The 16,969-nt window shown below is 52.5% G+C and overlaps 5 non-coding genes across 5 annotated transcripts; 2 read left to right on the top strand and 3 right to left on the bottom strand.

Annotated features, from left to right (window-relative positions):
- The first annotated feature begins 2,700 nt into the window (after nucleotides 1–2,700).
- On the top strand, nucleotides 2,701–2,773 carry TRNAK-CUU (transfer RNA lysine (anticodon CUU)). Its single transcript has one exon. It is a non-coding gene; the product is annotated as a tRNA-Lys (tRNA).
- Nucleotides 2,774–5,985: 3,212 nt separating this feature from the next.
- On the bottom strand, nucleotides 5,986–6,057 carry TRNAP-UGG (transfer RNA proline (anticodon UGG)). Its single transcript has one exon. It is a non-coding gene; the product is annotated as a tRNA-Pro (tRNA).
- Nucleotides 6,058–6,671: 614 nt separating this feature from the next.
- On the top strand, nucleotides 6,672–6,744 carry TRNAK-CUU (transfer RNA lysine (anticodon CUU)). The gene has a single exon. It is a non-coding gene; the product is annotated as a tRNA-Lys (tRNA).
- An 8,441-nt stretch (nucleotides 6,745–15,185) lies between these two features.
- Nucleotides 15,186–15,258, bottom strand: TRNAR-CCU (transfer RNA arginine (anticodon CCU)). Its single transcript has one exon. It is a non-coding gene; the product is annotated as a tRNA-Arg (tRNA).
- Nucleotides 15,259–16,681: 1,423 nt separating this feature from the next.
- On the bottom strand, nucleotides 16,682–16,754 carry TRNAR-CCG (transfer RNA arginine (anticodon CCG)). Its single transcript has one exon. It is a non-coding gene; the product is annotated as a tRNA-Arg (tRNA).
- Nucleotides 16,755–16,969: the final 215 nt, after the last annotated feature.

Raw genomic sequence — 16,969 nt, forward strand, 5'->3', positions numbered from 1 at the left:
ACACTGAATGGGGGGGGGGGGGGCGGGGGCGGGGGCCGACAGAGAGACGTCCAGGCGCAGCGGGACCGCACAGACGCGAGAAGCCGCCCTTTCGGCGCGGGACTCTCCGCCCTTCGCCGGCCTCCGGCGGCTCCTGCACTTCCAGGTGATTTTCCCCGACTGGCCGCCAGGGGGAGCGCTGAGCCAGTACGGCCGGGCGGGGTAGTCCTCGTCCCGCGCCCGCGGGGGTGACCAGGGGACCCAGACCAGGCCGGGAAGGCCCCCAACTATGTTCCCCATGAGCCAGACTCTGGCTGACGGCCAGCGTCGCTTCTTATGTTAATTACCAGTGCGGGCTCAGGGCGGCCCCGGGGACACCCCCCCCACCCCTCCTNGAGCACGCAGCTCACGAAATAGACACTTCGACTTCAGGCTCAGGTCCCCTCACCTCCCCTTTCCCTTTCTGGGACTTGAACAAAAACTGCAGGGTCACTTCAGCCTGCCCCCCCAAGCACGAGCTCCGGGGTCCCTGCTTCACTACAGCCTCTAATGTTCCCCCAACCTTCTCTTTGTCTGATGGGGTGCCCCACCCCTCCCCAGCCATGGGGTGACCGCAGAGGCCTAGTGGGGAGCCTAAACTCTCACTCCTGCCCCGCAGTAAGGAGGACCGACCTTATGTAAGCTGCCCCACCAGGTGGAGTCTTCTTTTCCCACCGTGGGGNGGGCGGGAGGGGGGGGAGGGGGGAGGTGTGTTGTTAGGGGAGGCTGCTCAATCAGAAGATGAAAATAAGATCTAGAGTTTCAAAACATAACACCAAACATGTCCAGGACACAGCTGAGAATCACCGGTCACACTTGGAAGATACGAGGAAGATCTCAGCTCGAAGGAGAAAAGGCTATATTGAAAGGCACCGACACAGGTTCTAGAACCATCTGAAAAGGAGAGGGAGGAAAGCAGCCATCCTAAAAATGCTAGATGGATCTATAAAGGACGCGCTTGAAATAAATGTAAAACTTGAAAAGTCTCAAAGATATAGAAGATATAAAGAATAACTGCGTGGAATACTTAGAGCTGGGAAATATAATAACTTAAATAAAAAGGGTAATGGTTGGGCTACAAACAAATGGTTGAGATGGAGGAAAGAATCAGTGAACATGAAGATGGAATGACAGAAATTACCCTATCTGAAGAACACAGAAAATGGAGAAAGAACTAAAGAACGGAAGGAAGGAAGGAAGGAAGGAAGAGAAAGAAAGAAAGAAAGAAAGAAAGGAAGGAAGGAAGGAAGGAAGGAAGGAAGGAAGGAAGGAGGGAGGGAGGGAGGGAGGGAAGAAGGAAGAAAGGAAAGGAAGAGCCTCAAGGCTTTGCTGGGACTTTAACAAAATATCTAATTTTGGAGTCGTTAGAGACCCAAAAGAGAAGAAATAGTAGCTGAAATTTATCCACATATTTTTCATTTTTTTAAGCAGGCTCCACCCCCAACATGGGGGCTTGAACTCACAACCCTAAGATCAAGGGCCACATGCTCTACCAACTGATCTAGCCGGGCATCCCTGTTTGTGCATTTTTAAAGAACAGGCTTTACTATTTAGAGCAATGTTAAGTTCAAAGCAAAACTGAGCGGAAATAGAGCTCTCAAAACCTCTCTGCCTCCACACACGCATAGCCTCCCCCATTTCTGTGTATGTTTAACACCTATCTTCCTCCACTTTTTAATTTTAAGGCACATATAGTATTGCCTCAATCATAAAAGCTTTTTGCTTTTGGCGGGGGGAGCAAATATCTCTACAAATAGAGTCTTTTTGTTTTAAAACACCCTCAGTGCCTTGCACACCTCCAGCACCATTAATGATGCCTCCTTCGTGTTCTGTCTTCCCCAGCCTTTGTGCGGGCTCCCTGCTGCCTCCTCACCCCTGTCTGCACTGCTGAGCTGTATTCAGGATGCGGGCTAGGTCCGCACTCGGCAGCGGGGGTGTGGAGTCTGAAATCTCCATGGATCCTCGGCAGATTCACTGAGGCACCTCGACTCCAGGATTTGGGGTAAGAGACAGAGAATTGCTGGGTCCCACTCCCAGGCTACTGTTTGCCTAAAATTCCTCCTTGCTCTGGAGAGGGGGGTGCGGTGAGGGCTGCCGCAGCCCAAACCCACCCGGAGCTCAGGCCTGCAGGCACACAGGGAGCGAACCTCTGCCTCCAGGGACGCCTTCGCTCTTGCCCCTGAATCCATCCTGGAGACTGGAGACTGGAGACTGGAGACTGGAGACTGGATGCTGAGGCGGAAGCAGCAAGCGGGAGGCGCTGTCACGGCAGGCGCCCCAGGGTCCGGGTCTCCCAATTCCCTTCTCCACTCCCCTCCCAGCAGCCATCCATTACAGAGGGCAGGTTCAAGGATGGCCCAAGGGCAGACCAAGAAGGCTTGGGGGCAAAATACATATTTTTAAAATCTTAAATAAAAATAATTGATTTTAGATAATTCAAAAGAAGTAGAGATGGGAGTTTTCCTGTGAATGAGTGGAACCTGGTGGGTCTAAAAATTATTTTAAGTTCACACTGGGCTGGGAATGCCACCGATTCTGGGCACTTCCCACACGTAGGGTGCCCGAGGGACCCCAGGAGTGGCCACGTCCCTGCCGTCCACAGGACCTGAGCTGCCTAGCCATTCTGGCTTGTGCACAGCCCATCAAATTCTGAAAGTCAGCCGCAGCTGCCTGGTTGTGGCTGCCTGGCTGGCTCAGCTGGTAGAACATGAGACTCTTAATTTCAGGGTTGTGGGTTCAAGCCCCATGTTGGGTGTCCTTTTAAAGAGAGAATTTGCACAAACCTCTGGGACCGCTGAGCAATTCCTGGCATATTTCGTTTAGGTAAAAACTCTTAGACATGAATTTGCACAAAACCTCTTAGGCGGGACGCAGGGAGGACCAGCCTGTCACCATGCTCAACACCTCAGCAAAGCCATCAGTGGTGATGAATGACATCCCCTCTTTACACTGGGTTCTGAAGCCTCCTTTGAGCAAAGCAATCTTAGAAAGAGGTCCATCTGAGATTCAGAGATTTGGCGCTGGAGACAAGAGAAAAGCCACTCACCCTCACGGTCTTTCTTGGGTTTAGTCAAGAGAAGGGGCCACAACTGTCACCTGCCTGGCCAAAGGACGCCACTGCAGGATGCCACGTGCACAGTCGTGAGAAGCTCAAGTTCTTACTAAGTTGTCCCTTTGGGAGTCAGGATGTACATGGGATTCCAGGCCACGATCATCAGTGTGGGGAGGCCTCTCAGGACAGAGAGCCCCAGACCACTATGAGGAGGTGAGGGTGACAGCCTGGGTGGGCGTGTCCATGCGTCCTGGTGAATGCAGTGCTGTCGCCACCAAACACTCTCAAAAGGAGACTCATCTGGGATTTGAGCCTGGGATCTGGTGCGCCCTAATTGAGAATCAAAGCCCTAGACCAACGAGGCACCCCTCTGGCTTTGGCTTCGATGATTGGAACCTGTCCCCATTTCCTGTAAGTGTCAGGGAAGGATTTGATTCAGGTATCTAAGGACAGGAGAATGGGGGTGGGGTCAGCACTGCCACACGCTAAGACTCCAAGGCAGCAAGTCTCAGTCTGGGTTTTAGGGTGGCCGCTCCACTGCTCTTCCCCCAAGTGAAAACTGAGGCCATGGGCTTCTGTCACCAGGCAAAAGGCTGGGCTGTGGAGTGGAGCTGAGAACAGGTTGACCGCACTCTCTCCCATGGGACCCCCTCCCCAAGCCCCACACAGAAGGGACCCGCCAAGTGTCACCTCTGCCCAGGGATCTGCCTGCCAGACTCTGAGACCTGCACCCCACCCCACTCAGGCCCAGTTGGAAGCACCCCTCAAGGACGGTGAGCGTTTACATGTGGAGAAAGGATGTGGAAGGACGTTAAGAAATTTGGGGAGCCCTCAGGGGAAGCAGCCTTGCGACTGCCCGTAACCAGGGTCAAGGTGTCTCCTTGTCCACTGAGCACACCTCGACAGCCAGCCGTAGGGCCCAGACCTGATCCAGCCATGGGGTCCATCTGGGCTCTGGGGCCACTGCGCACAGGGCCCGTCTCTGGTCCATCCCCACAGGGATCTGCTGGGGCCTCCGTTCATGCATTGAGAAGACTGGAAAGAGGAAACTGTGGGCTCCTGGGGGCTTTTTTTTTTTTTTTCTTTTCAAAAAAAATTTTTTAAAATAATTGTGTAGGTCAGAAGTCAGACATGGGTCAAAAGCAAATGTGTTAGACGGCTGCATTCCTTAAATTTTTCTTATTTTTTAAATGTCTTTTACTTATTTCTGAGAGAGAGAGAGAATGTGAACAGGGGAGGGTCAGAGAGTGAGGGAGACACACAATCTGAAGACAGGCTCCAGGCTCTGAGCTAGCTGCCAGCACAGAGCTCAACACAGGGCTCGAACCTACAAACTGTGAGATCATGACCGAGCCACCCAGGCACACCTCCTGGGGGCTTTGAAACAGAAGGGAGAATGTGCCCTCCTCCACATGGACCTTTCTCCGCCAAGCCCCAGCTAAAGCTCACTCCTCGGGGGCTGCGTGTGAAGGTGGGGGGCAGCCCTGAGTGCTGAAGTCAGGAGGGGCTGCGGCAGGCCTGAGGGAGGGATGCTGCTGACTCAGGAAAGGATTTTGGAAAGGAGCTATCCGGCCAATGGAGGTGGTAGCGGATTCCCCTTAAGGGATGGGAGTTTTTAAAGGTTCCAGCCACAGGAGAAGGAAGTGCTGGCCAGGGAGCTTGATTACCCTGGTTGACCCCCACCAGGTCTCCCCATCTGAAGAGGCCTCCCCGGGCATCCAGTGGGCCCCAGGCTCTGGGCAGGCCTGCTCCCCTCGGGGACTCCAGCATCAGGAGGCATGGAAGGGGCATCCAACACGCACCGCCCCGGGGCTTGAGTGAAGAAAGCAGGGGCTGCCTAGGTCAGAGAGGAAGCCCACCCATGCGCAGGTGCAGGGGGCTCTGGCCTGCTGGGCTGGGCTGGTGGGGACTCTGTGCCACAATCCCTAGGCCGGACTTGACTGAGATCGGGAAGTTCTTCCCAGATGGGGGAGCCGCTGAAATGTCCCCTGAAGATTCCCGCCCTGCCTTTATTCACCATGTTTTTTATTTTCTATATTCTGAGACTTTGATGTCCGGGGCCTTGCTGACCCTGGAGGGAATTTTCTCTCCCAAGGTTATCCAATTCCTAGAAATAGCAAACAATTCCTCCTAAAGGATGCATTTCAGATGCAAACCAGCCATTCCAGAGACCACAGCCCCCAGCCGCCTCTTTCACGGGGCTCTCAGGCTGGGGACTGCTACCCGCCTGCCGGAATCACCTCAAGGCCAGGAAACAGGCAACTAGGGACAGCACCTATGTCCCAGAGGCGCCTGCGGCTAATTCAAACTAGCTTCGCTGAAAGCACGAGAAAGGCTCTCGGGCACACTTTCTCCTGGCTTCCTCTGCTTCCTGACTACCCGGTGCCTCCCCTATGCCGTCCCCGCACCCCCACCCCTCGGCCCCATCGCGCAGGAGCCAGGCGTGCCCTTCCCCAGAGCTGTGAGTAATAAGCCGTCTTTTCAACGGCCGTCTGTGCGGATCCCACCATTTCTGAATGGTGATAAAACCTACTGAAACACTGCGGTTCTTCCAGCGTGGCCGAGGCGCCCGTGGGGACCCTATGCCCTTCCTGGCCCCCGCACCAAGGCCCAGCCCCTCCCCAGGCCCAATTTTCACTGTGGTTTCCTTCCCTCCCTTGTCTGTGGGAGGCCCTTGTGGGAGCCCCTCAAGAAGGAGAAGGATGTTTGCAAACATGACCTTTCGCACCCCAAGGCAAAGGCAAAGGTGCCCAGACGGGTCGTCGGCCCCCAGCCTGTTGTGTGCAAGCATGACGGGGGGGCCCCCTGCTCACTGATACTGTACCAAGACTGGCCTTGACGGGTATGGACCAGTTTCCTCCGACCCCGGGCCTCCGGCAACTTCAAGCATCGTGATCCTCCCAAAAGGTGTGTATGGGCTCGTCCGGGATTTGAACCCGGGACCTCTCGCACCCAAAGCGAGAATCATACCCCTAGACCAACGAGCCGCCCCGTGACGCGGGGCTGAAGCTCCTCCCTGGAGGCCTTTGTCTCCGGCTCGAGCTCCGGTCCCAAGTCCGCGCTTCCGGTCTCCCGGGAAGGGGCGCGCGGCGAGGCTTNCGCTCGGGAAAGGACCCCGGGGCGCCGGTGCTCAGCCGAGCCCCCGCTTGACCCGGGCTGGGCCCCAGAAGCCTCTCGCAGCTGTGGAACCCCGATGCGGGGGTCAGAACCCGGGGCGCCCTCACTCCCCAAGCCCGCAGCTGCGCGACCGCTCCCGGCCCTCACTCCTCCACCCCCCCCACCCAACAGGGGGTCCCGCTCGCCCCCGGGGGGAAGGTTTTGCCCGCCTGTCCCCTCGGCGAGGCCCTGCACGCCTCGCGATTGCTCCTTGCTGCCAGCCCTGACGGGGCCGAGGGTTTCAAAATGAGGGATCCTCCGTGGTTGGAACCTGGCACCTGGCACTCCCCGAGCGAGGGTCACCTCGCGCTCCTTGCTGGGCATAGTGCCCGGCCCTTGCCCCGGACGTGCCGGCCCGGATTCAGAGCCTGTTCTTAACCAATTTTAGAACAGGAAAGTTCTGAGGAGCCTCAATTAGCCTGTGGAAGAGGACGCCCCCGCAGCTGCCCGGCTAGCTCAGTCGGTAGAGCATGAGACTCTTAATCTCAGGGTCGTGGGTTCGAGCCCCACGTTGGGCGTGGCTTTTGTCCAGACAGACGGCTTTACGACTAAACAGGTGACTGGCCTGGTCTGTACGATACAAACTAAACCTCATATGAAGTGGAGCATACTGATGGCCTGGGGAGTCTGGCACCTGGAAGCTCACAGAGACAGCTTGCTTCCGTGTCTTATATACAAAATTTAAATTTTAAAAAGTTGACACACGTAAGTTCCATATACAGCACACACAGCACACACAGCGGTGGGGAGCCTCTCCCAGTAGTTTCCCTTCTAGGAACTTCTTTGAAGTTGGGAAAGATCTGGGCAAGAGCTAACCAGGCCAAAATAGAGTATCTACCAACCTAGGACTCAAATCCACTGCTTAGGAGGTTAAGTCTCTGCTCTAAAGGCTGAAGGAGAGCTACAGTAGAGTACTTGGAGTGGATTTTCAGCTAAAGGTGGAACCTCGCTAACTCAGGCCCTGAGTGGGGTCCGACATGGCGTCCCCGTCCTGTATCCCCTTTCTCCAATACCGTGCCCACCCCCACCCCACCCTCTGAGGCTTTTCTCCCCGGTGGGGCAGGGAAATGACAGGGAAGGGACCTTCTGTCCAGCCCTGTCCCAAGTCCTCTCCCTTTTGTAAAGTAGAAAGGAAATTAGAAATTGTGGGATGCGCTGAGTACAGGTTAGTGTCCTGCTCCCGCCACAGCACGCAGTGAGGGAAGTGTGGCTGCCTTTCTGTGGAAGGGTAGGAGAGCCCGAAGGACTGGCGATGCCAATCCTGAGGCTGGCATCCGTGGGGCACCATGTCGGGTCGTCTGGGCATCTGGGGTTTCCAGGGGTCCATTCCTCCGGGTGCCTCTGCTCCTCTGGCATCCAGACACCCCAGGTCCTGGCTCCAGGACACTGAGGCTGCCATGGGTTCAGGGAGCGGGCTGGGGAGTGAGGACACACCTGCTGGGTACCCCTTGGGGTGCTGGGGCGCCCTGCCCATCCCAAACAGGCTGCATTTATCAGAGTTCTCCGAGGAAACAGAGCACACACGCACACACAGAGAAAGAGAGAGAGAGAGATTTGGGTTGATTTTTAAAAAGTGGCTCACAGGATGGTGGCTGGAAGTTCCAGTAAGACTGGATATAGTCTTGAGTGGGAAGGCGGGTCTGAGGTAGCTAGCATTCCTTCCTCCTTGGGAGAGCTCGCCTTTTCCCCTAAGACCTTGAACTGATTGCATGAATCCCACTCACATTGTGAAAGGTGATCTGCTTTACTCAAGTCTACTGATTTAAATGTTAATTGCATCTAAGAAATACCTTTACCAGGGGCGCCAAGCCGGCTCAGTCCACAGATCCTGCAACTCTTAATCTTGGTGGTGTAAGTTCGAGCCCCACGGTGAGTGTTGAGATTAATTTTTTTTTTAATGCCTTTACAGCAACAGCTGTCTAGGCTGATGTGTGAGCCATCATTCGAGCACCATGACCTGGCCAGCTTGACATAAATTAACCATCATGGGGTCCTATCAAGCGCTAGGCTGTTTTCTTACTAATAGGGGGGAGGGCAAGGTTCAAAAGCCTACCTTCTACTTGGGATATGTCACAGTCCCTGCCAGACCGGAGAATAGTCACTCCCAGGCTCCTCAAAGATGCAGGTGCCCCCTCTCAAATGCACACGTGTTGTTTCCTGGGTAAACTGGCATCTCCTCCAGGCACTGCCAAGATCCGTAGTCAGCAGTGAGTTTTTGCTGTGATTCTGTAGGAGCTCTCTAGGGTGCCCGTGTCTCCGTCCCTTCTGATTCCTTTCTCCACTGTTGGCCGTGGCATCTCTGGCAACTCTACTTTATTTAATGAAGCCTTGCCGGCTGTCAGTTATAACCAGGTCGAGAGACCCTTGCCAGGGTGTTACGTCCTGTGTGGAGGAAGAGTCCCATACGGATCATCTCTCCCTTTTCCAGCTTTTTATCCTCCCCACCCTGATCCCGGGCCCGTTACTGCTGACATATAACCCAGGCAGCGCCAGTACTTTCCCGGTTGAGTCAGGAACCCAGTATTTGGTCCAGTGGCCTGGAGGGGAAGGAGAAGCAGGTCTGAGGAGAAGAAACATTGCCTTGTAAAGTATCTGCCTCACGTGAGGCTCTTCATGGTCTTCAGGCAAGGGGGGGAAGGGGTGGTGGAGGCCTGGGCCCAGAGACTTCCAGGTTCTCCGTGCATTCCCCCAGCCACCCCAATTCCAAGTCTCTGGGTCTCATGTCTTCCCTCCCAGCACTCTGACATTGACAGAAGAGGTTCCCCTTTTCCTCAAGATCTGCTACTTTTACACTGACGCCCCCAGCCTGCTCTTGGGCCGAAGGGCTTGTGTGTTGCTTTGGGTTCTGCCAAAGTGCTTTGAATGGGTGATTAGCTGACTTGAGTCTGTTGTTCTTTTGTGTCCTTGAGGTAAAGCCACTCATCAATTACCTAACTGCAGAGGCGAAAGACCTGTACTCTGAACACTACAGAACACGGATGAAAGAAATTCACGATGACACAAAGAAATGGAAAGACATTCCATGCTCATGGATTGAAAGAACAAATATTGTTTAAATGTCGATACTGCCCAAGGCAATTTACACATTTAATGCAATCCCTATCAAAATACCAACAGCATTTTTCATGGAACTAGAGCAAGGAATCCTAAAAATCCTAAAAGACTCTGAAGAGCCAAAGCAATCTTGAAAAAGAAAAGCAGGGGCGCCTGGGTGGCTTAGTCGGTTAAGCGTCCGACTTTGGCTCAGGTCATGATCTCACGCTTCGTGGGTTCGGGCCCCGCATCGGGCTCTGTGCTGACAGCCAGCTCAGAGCCTGGAGCCTGTTTCAGATTCTGTATCTCCCTCTCTCTCTGACCCTCCCCTGCTCACGCTGTCTCTCTTTCTCTCTCTCCCAGAAATAAATGAAACATTTAAAAAAAAAAAAAGAAAAGAAAAGCAAAGTTGGTGGCATCATAATTCTGGACTTCGACTTATATTACGAAGCTGTAGTGATCAAAACAATATGGCGCTGGCATTAAAGTAGACACATAGATCAACAAAACAGGATAGAAAACCCAGAAATAAGCCCACAATTCTATGGTCAGTTAATCTTCAACAAGGTAAGAACGATATCCAATGGGAAAAAGACTCTTTTCAACAAACGGTGTTGGTGTTGGCAACATTGGAACACTTTCTTACAGAATACACAGAAATAAATTCAAAATGGATTAAAGACCTACACGTGAGACCTGAAACCATAAAAACCCTAGAGGAGACCACAGGCAGTAACGTTTTTGACACGAGCCATAGCAATATCTTTCTAGAAACAGCTCCTGAGGCAAGGGAACAAAAGCAACAATAAACTATTGGGACTTCATCAAAATAAAAACTTCTGCACAGCAAAGGAAACAATTAACAAAACTAAAAGGTATTCTATAGAATGGGAGAAGACATTTGCAAATGACATATTTATAAAGGGTTAATATTTAAACTATATAAAGAATTTACACAAATCAACGCCTGAAAAACAAATAATCCAATTAAAAAATGGACACAGGACACCTGGTGGCTTAATCAGTAGAGCATGCAACTCTTGATCTCCGGGTTGTGAGTTGTAGCCCCACGTTGGGTGTAGAGATCACTTAAAAAGAAAATCTTTAAAAACTTTTTTAATAAAAAATGGGCAGAAGACATGAACAGATGTTTTCCCAAAGAAGACACACAGATGGCCAACGGAGACATGATAAGATGTTCAACTTTACTCGTCATCAGGGAAATGCAAATCAGAACTATAATGAGCTATCACCCCACACCTGTCAGAATGGCTAAACTCAACAACACAAGAAACAACAGGTGTTGGCAAGAATGTAGAGAAAAAAGGACCCTCCTGCGCGGCCGCTGGGCCTGCAAACGGGTGCAGCCGTTCTGGAAAACAGTGCGGAGGCTCCTCAAAAAGTTAAAAATAGAACTACCTATGACCCAGCAATTGCACTACTGAGTATTTACTGAAGAATACAGGAACACTAATTCAAAGGGATACGTACGCCGTGATGTATATAGCAGGGTTATCTACAAAAGCCAAATAACAGAAGCAGCCCAAGTGTCCATTGACTGATGGATGGATAAAGAAGATCTGGTATATATGCACCATGGAATATTACTCAGCCATAAAAAAGGAATGAAACCTTGCCATTTGCAATGACACAGATGAATCTAGAGCGTATTATGTTGAGCAAAAGAGGTCAGTCAGAGAAAGCACATACCATATGATTTCACTCATATGTGGGATATAAGAAACAAAACAAACAAGCAAAGGGAAAAGAATAAGGGAGAGACAAATCCAGAAACAAACTCTTAATTATAGAGAACAAACCGATGGTTACCACAGGGGAGAGGGTGGACGGATGGGGGAAACAGGTGATGGGGACTACCGAGCGCACGTGGCGTGATGAGCACAGGTGATGTATGGAGGTGTTGGATTACGATATCGCACACCTGAAACTAATATACTAAGTGGAATTGAAACAAAAACTTAAAAAAAAAAAAGACAACAGCCGCATAATCCCACGGTCCTTACCAGATCTTTCCTACTGTGTCTCTGAGGCACCCGGAGACCTGGACAAGAGCCGCCCACTTCCCGACTCGTCTGGTCTATCCCTGTTCAGCACAGGCGGAAGTCTGGCCACTTGCTCCGCTCCAGCACGCCGGCGTTTCTCCAAACCCTCCCACCGCGGTGCTGGGTCCTCAAGGCCAGGCAGCCAGCAGGTGATTCAACTTTAGAATCGCATTCTGAGAGTTTGGCTCCACTGTTGAAGGACAAGTTTCCCAGAAGCAAACCCGAGGCAGGTGTATTGGGTTCATTGAGGGAACACGCTCAGGAAGCATCTGGGACGCAGGACAGAGCGGGTGTGCCAACGATAACAGTCCTGTTACCCGGCTTCCAACTCGCCCTTCCAGCCCCTACTTGGTGACACTTTGCTCTGCCGGCTGATCCGTGTTAGCGCTGGCTGACAGGAGGCATAGACTGAAAGGCTGGAGGAGGAGGAAGGGACTCCCCACTTCCTGTTTACTGTTCCCACCACCACCACCACCACCACCCCTTCTATCCAGCTGAATCCAGTTTGACGTTTCCCGACACTCACAGAATCAGCCCCATCATGGCTCATTAGAGACTCCGGCACAGGCTGCCTGAGGTCCGCGGGACCCTCCTCTGAACTCAGACACGCACCCCAGCTGAGAGGCGCTCTTGCCCAACATCCGCTTTTCAGCTCCTGAAGGCCCTCTCCAAGCTTCCTACTTTTAATGATCCCAACCTCTTCCCTTCGTCCCCCATCCCTATAGGCAGTAGCTGCTTTCTGCCTTCTTTTACCGCCTCATTAGCAGCTCTATGTCTAGTTAATCCTGTTCATTCACTCATCGCTCATTAAAATAACAGATGGCTCTTCTTTTCTCCCCCAGGTTTGTTGACAAATCTATCAGTGACAAATAAGCACCGCATATATCGAAGGTATTTGATGTGATGATTTGATATACGTATACGTTGTGAAAAATTACAATTAAGCTAATGAACACACCCATCACCTCACGTGATTACTGTGGGGGGGGTCAGAACACTGAAGATCCGCTCTCAGCCAATTTCAAGCATACGATACAGTATTATTAACTATCGTTGCCATGCTGTACATTAGATCCCCTTCGATCCCCTCAACTTATTCATCTTACAACTGAAAGCCTGTGCCATTTTAACAACCTTCCCTCTTTCTCCCCAACACCCACAGATGGGTTTTCTGACTGCTGTCTGGACCTTGATTTGGAAATGAATTTGGGCTCAAATGCCGCTGAGCTCCTTGCCAATGGGACAGGGGATGCTGCTAATCCACGGCACACGATGGCACCGCGGTCTAGGCACATATGGTGACTGTGATGAAGCGCTCACCGAAGCAGCGCCCTGAAGGACCCCAAGGCTGCTGCCCCACATTGTCGTGGCAGTAAAGGTGCTCACTGAAAGAAAAGGACAAGACCAGGCCTTTCATGGGACATTTCATGGCAGCCATAAAATAATCTTGCAGCTTCAGGGCTGATACTGCTCAATGATCAAACACATAAGTAAGTGAATTGTGCATGTTGTAGAATGACAGGGGAAGTTGGGTTCATGGCCCCAGAAAACCTGTCGTGTGAAAGAAGTGGCATCGATTACGCAGAAGCGGAGCCCAAGGCATGGAGACCTCTGCGTGGGCTGGGACAAAGTGGACAGTCTCGAATGCCCGAGTCACTTGGGGCTTCGCTGCCAGGAAAATCAGCCTGGTATCTGTGGAGAGTGGCCTTCCTGTGCTGGCAGGTCCTGTAATCATCTCACCTGGAGCAGCTGTCTTTCTGGCGGGGGTGTGTGTGTGTGTGTGTGTGTGTGTGTGTGTGTGTGCGTGCCAGTTCTCCGCAAAGCCCACGCCAACCCCCCTTGTGAGCCCTGCCTCATAACCACAGTCAGATGGGCACGCTGTGACAGCCAGGACAAAGCCTGACTCGGGAGGAAATAGCTGATATGCCAAAAGAACTGCAAGCGTTGCTCATTTGTGCCAGCGGAAACCCAGGGATGCAGGAATGAAGGTAAGGGTGGTGGAGTAAGGAGGATCAGATACGGTTTTGCTTTGCAGCTGGTGACTTTATCAACCTGGAGGCACTTGCCAGAAAGCCTGTATTGGACATGTTATCTTGAGCAGCTGACTGGGGCTCTGCTAGGTGTCCTGCTTGGTTGGCCACACGTTGAACTCAGTGGTAGCCTATGTTTAATGAGACTGAGGTGTGAGAAGTGCATCAAGCAGAGAGAGGAAGCCAAAGACTTAGTGAGATGGAAATGCTGGAGTGGATCTCTCGCACACGATGGGCACACACCCACCGCCCACCGCCCCACTGAGAGCGCCCAGAGGACATTCCTCCCAGTGAGGCACTGAGAAACATCGACGAAGGAAGCACCCGCATCTTTGCACCGCTCTGTGGCTCCCACTCTCCTCAGGTCACTGCTCTGAGATGAGGTTCCTGACTGCAGTGGAGATGACGGGGTCTCAGATCTTTGGGAAAATGGAAGAAGTAAGGCCAGAGCCGGGGGAACAGAAGAGTCTCATTCATGGTTTTTAAGGGCAAAAGAGACCTATATTTTTTATCTGTTTATAAAGCTCCAGTGGTCATCCCTTCTATGGGCATGTGGAATAGGAGGCTTCGGATTTTACTCTACACCTTGTCCTGTAGTTTGGGAGATTCTTACCTCAGGGATGGAGACAGAATTGCATGGATTAAAAAGAGAGAAAACTTTATTTTTATAGTTTTTTTATGCTTATTTGTTTGAGAGAGAGAGAGAACGAGCAGGGGAGGGGCAGAGAGACACACACACAGAATCTAGAGCAGGCTCCAGGGCCCGAGCTGTCAGCACAGAGCCTGCCACGGGGCTTGAACCCACCAACTGTGAGATCACAGTTGACCGGAAATCAATTAACTGACTGAGCCACCCAGGCACCCAAGAGAGAAGTTTTATTATGGACTATTTCAAACATGCACTAAAGCAGAGAAAGAGTATAATGTGTCTTCCTGTCCCTTAGCTTAAGCCATTATCAGTTCACAGATAAGCTTGTTTAGTCTATACCTCCATCCAACCCATTACTTTTCCTAGCTTTACTGAGATATAATTGACGAATTAAAATGATACAGATTGGGGCGCCTGGGTGGCTTCGTCGGTTAAGTGTCCGACTTTCGCTTAGGTCATGATCTTGTGGTTCGTGGGTTCGAGCGAGCCCCGCGTCGGGCTCTGTGCTGACTGCCAGCTCAGAGCCTGGAGACTGTTTCGGAGTCTGTGACTCCCTCTCCCTCTGACCCTCCCCTGCTCACGCTCTCTCTCTCTCTCTCTCTCTCTCTCTCCTAGAAATAAATAAAACATTAAAAATAAATAAATAAAATGATACAGATTGAAGGTGTACAATGTGACGATTTGATATACACTGGTGAAATATTTACCACCATCAAATCAACACATCCATCAGTTCACATGTTTACCTTTTGTCTGTGTGTGGTGACAAGGCTTCAGATCTCTCACAGCAATTTTCAAGTATGCAGAACCTATTTTTAACCATACTCAGCACTCAGTCTACTGTTCTAAAGCAAAACAGTTGTCATATAATTTAAATAATTGGGTCTGTTTGTAAAAGATAAGAACTCTTCAAAATATATGAAGCCAGAATAAAATTCATACACCTGGGAAAACGAACAATTATTCCTTTATATTATCAAGTAGCATGGATGGTTGTTTGAAAAACGTGAATGATGCCGCTATTCTTTCGTGAAAGCTGGAAACGCGTGCCCCTTATTAGAAAACAAAGTTGCAGTGAATTTTCAACAGCTTAGGGCTGCGTCTGGAAATCTCCAGGAACCAATTCCTCCACCAGGGAAGCAATTCAGAATTTCCTTGGAAGAGGTCTAAAACTTAACCCCTTGTACCCCGGGTGGGACTCGAACCCACAATCCCTGGCTTAGGAGGCCAATGCCTTATCCATTAGGCCACCGGGGCCGGCGGCACAGGTCTCGTAATGGTCCGAGACCAGTCTCTCGGTCACCTCCCCGTGGTTCCCACGAATTACGCACAGCCTCCCCGCTCCGGCCCGGCCTCCGTCCTGCCCCTGAACACCCACTTTCGCCCGGCGCTCAGCGGCCGCTGAGCATCCTCCGACCCCGGAGGGACCGCGCACGCGCAGACAGAGCCCAAGGAACCGGGGCCACAGGTGTCCGCTCAGCCTGTTGGACGAGGGTGCGATCCTCGCTTAGGGTGCGAGACGCCTGGAAATCAAATCCTGGGCGAGCCCTTTCCCTCTCGTAGGAGAATCCGGCCCGGGGACAACTATTAGCAAGGAGCTGGCTATGCAAAATGTGGAGGAGAGGAGGGGGTCCCGGCCGCGGGACTGGGAAAGTGCCGCCCCTGGCCTCGCCCTCCTCCCCGCCCTGCCCCGCAGACAAGAGGTGTTGCCTGGACTCAGGTCTCCGCGGTTTTAACAGAGCTCAGTAGCCTCGGGTCTTGGTCCTAAGCGCCCTCCGCAACGGTCCCGTATCTGACCGCCTGTGCCCGTGAGGACGAGAACCCAGCGTCAGCTTTCCCACCAGGGGCTCGGTGTTCTTTCTCATCTCCAAAATGTTGGTCCTAATGAAGCTTCAAACCGCTGAAGCACCACAAGCATGGTAACGGCCCATACGACCCCAGGGCACCTGCGCGCACCTTCCGGAATGTGGCTCCGGCTGCCGCTGCCCCGCGGTCACCAGGTGGGAGGAGGTCACGTCACCTCGGTGCGCCGGCTTAGCCAGAATCCCTTGGTGAGAACTCGGTCCCTCAAGTGGAGACATTTTTCCCCCAGGTAATATGATGACCCAACCCTGGGCATATCCTTTATATTTAAACTTTTAAATATGCATCCACCCTAGTCATTTGAGGGTACGCTATCCGCTACCATTGCAAGAAATCCAAATAATCTACTAGATTTTTAAAACATTTTATTGTGTTAAAAATGTGTATAACGCTGTTAGCCAGTTTAGCCATTTTGAAGCGTACGATTCAATTCAGTGGCATCAGTTACATGCACAATATCATCCAACCGTCACCAGAATTTCCAAAACTTTTTATCACGATAATCTATTATATTTTGGAACGCCATTGTCCTCCGAACCCTGAACCNTTCATGCAGCCAGTCCCCAGTGGGTTCCGGGACTCGCGGCGGGTGGCTTCAGGTTCGGGCCAGCGGTGGCCGCGCCGCTCCCTCGGGCACGCGGGATCGCAGACCAGGTCCTAACTCCCGAGCTCCGCCTTCGCAGGCGCGCGGCGGCTTCCAGGGTGCGGAGGGCGGGGCAGCGCGCGGGGCGCCGCCCAGGCGTCCTAGGGTTCCGGGGAAGGCGCAGTCCCGACAGAGGGAAAATGTAAAGCGGAGGGAGAAAAACGAGCTCTGCAGCGACCACGAAGGGACTCGAACCCTCAATCTTCTGATCCGGAATCAGACGCCTTATCCATTAGGCCACGCGGCCCCGCCGGCGACGCTTCCACAGCGCTCCTCATAAAGCTGATTGAGGCGCCTGCGTGGTGCGCCGCAATGCGCATGCTCCTACTGGCGAAGAGCTCCGCCCCCTCGGGCCCTATGTGGGCGGGGCCCCGAGCTGGGGCCCGGCGCAGGGACAAGTCCCCGCGGCTCCGCGAGGACCGCCCTCCCGGAACTGTGCTTTCGAGTTCGAGCCCCGGCGAG

Source organism: Crocuta crocuta, unplaced genomic scaffold (genome assembly GCF_008692635.1).
Source record: "Crocuta crocuta isolate KB4526 unplaced genomic scaffold, BGI_CrCroc_1.0 scaffold234, whole genome shotgun sequence".
Taxonomy (NCBI): domain Eukaryota; kingdom Metazoa; phylum Chordata; class Mammalia; order Carnivora; family Hyaenidae; genus Crocuta; species Crocuta crocuta.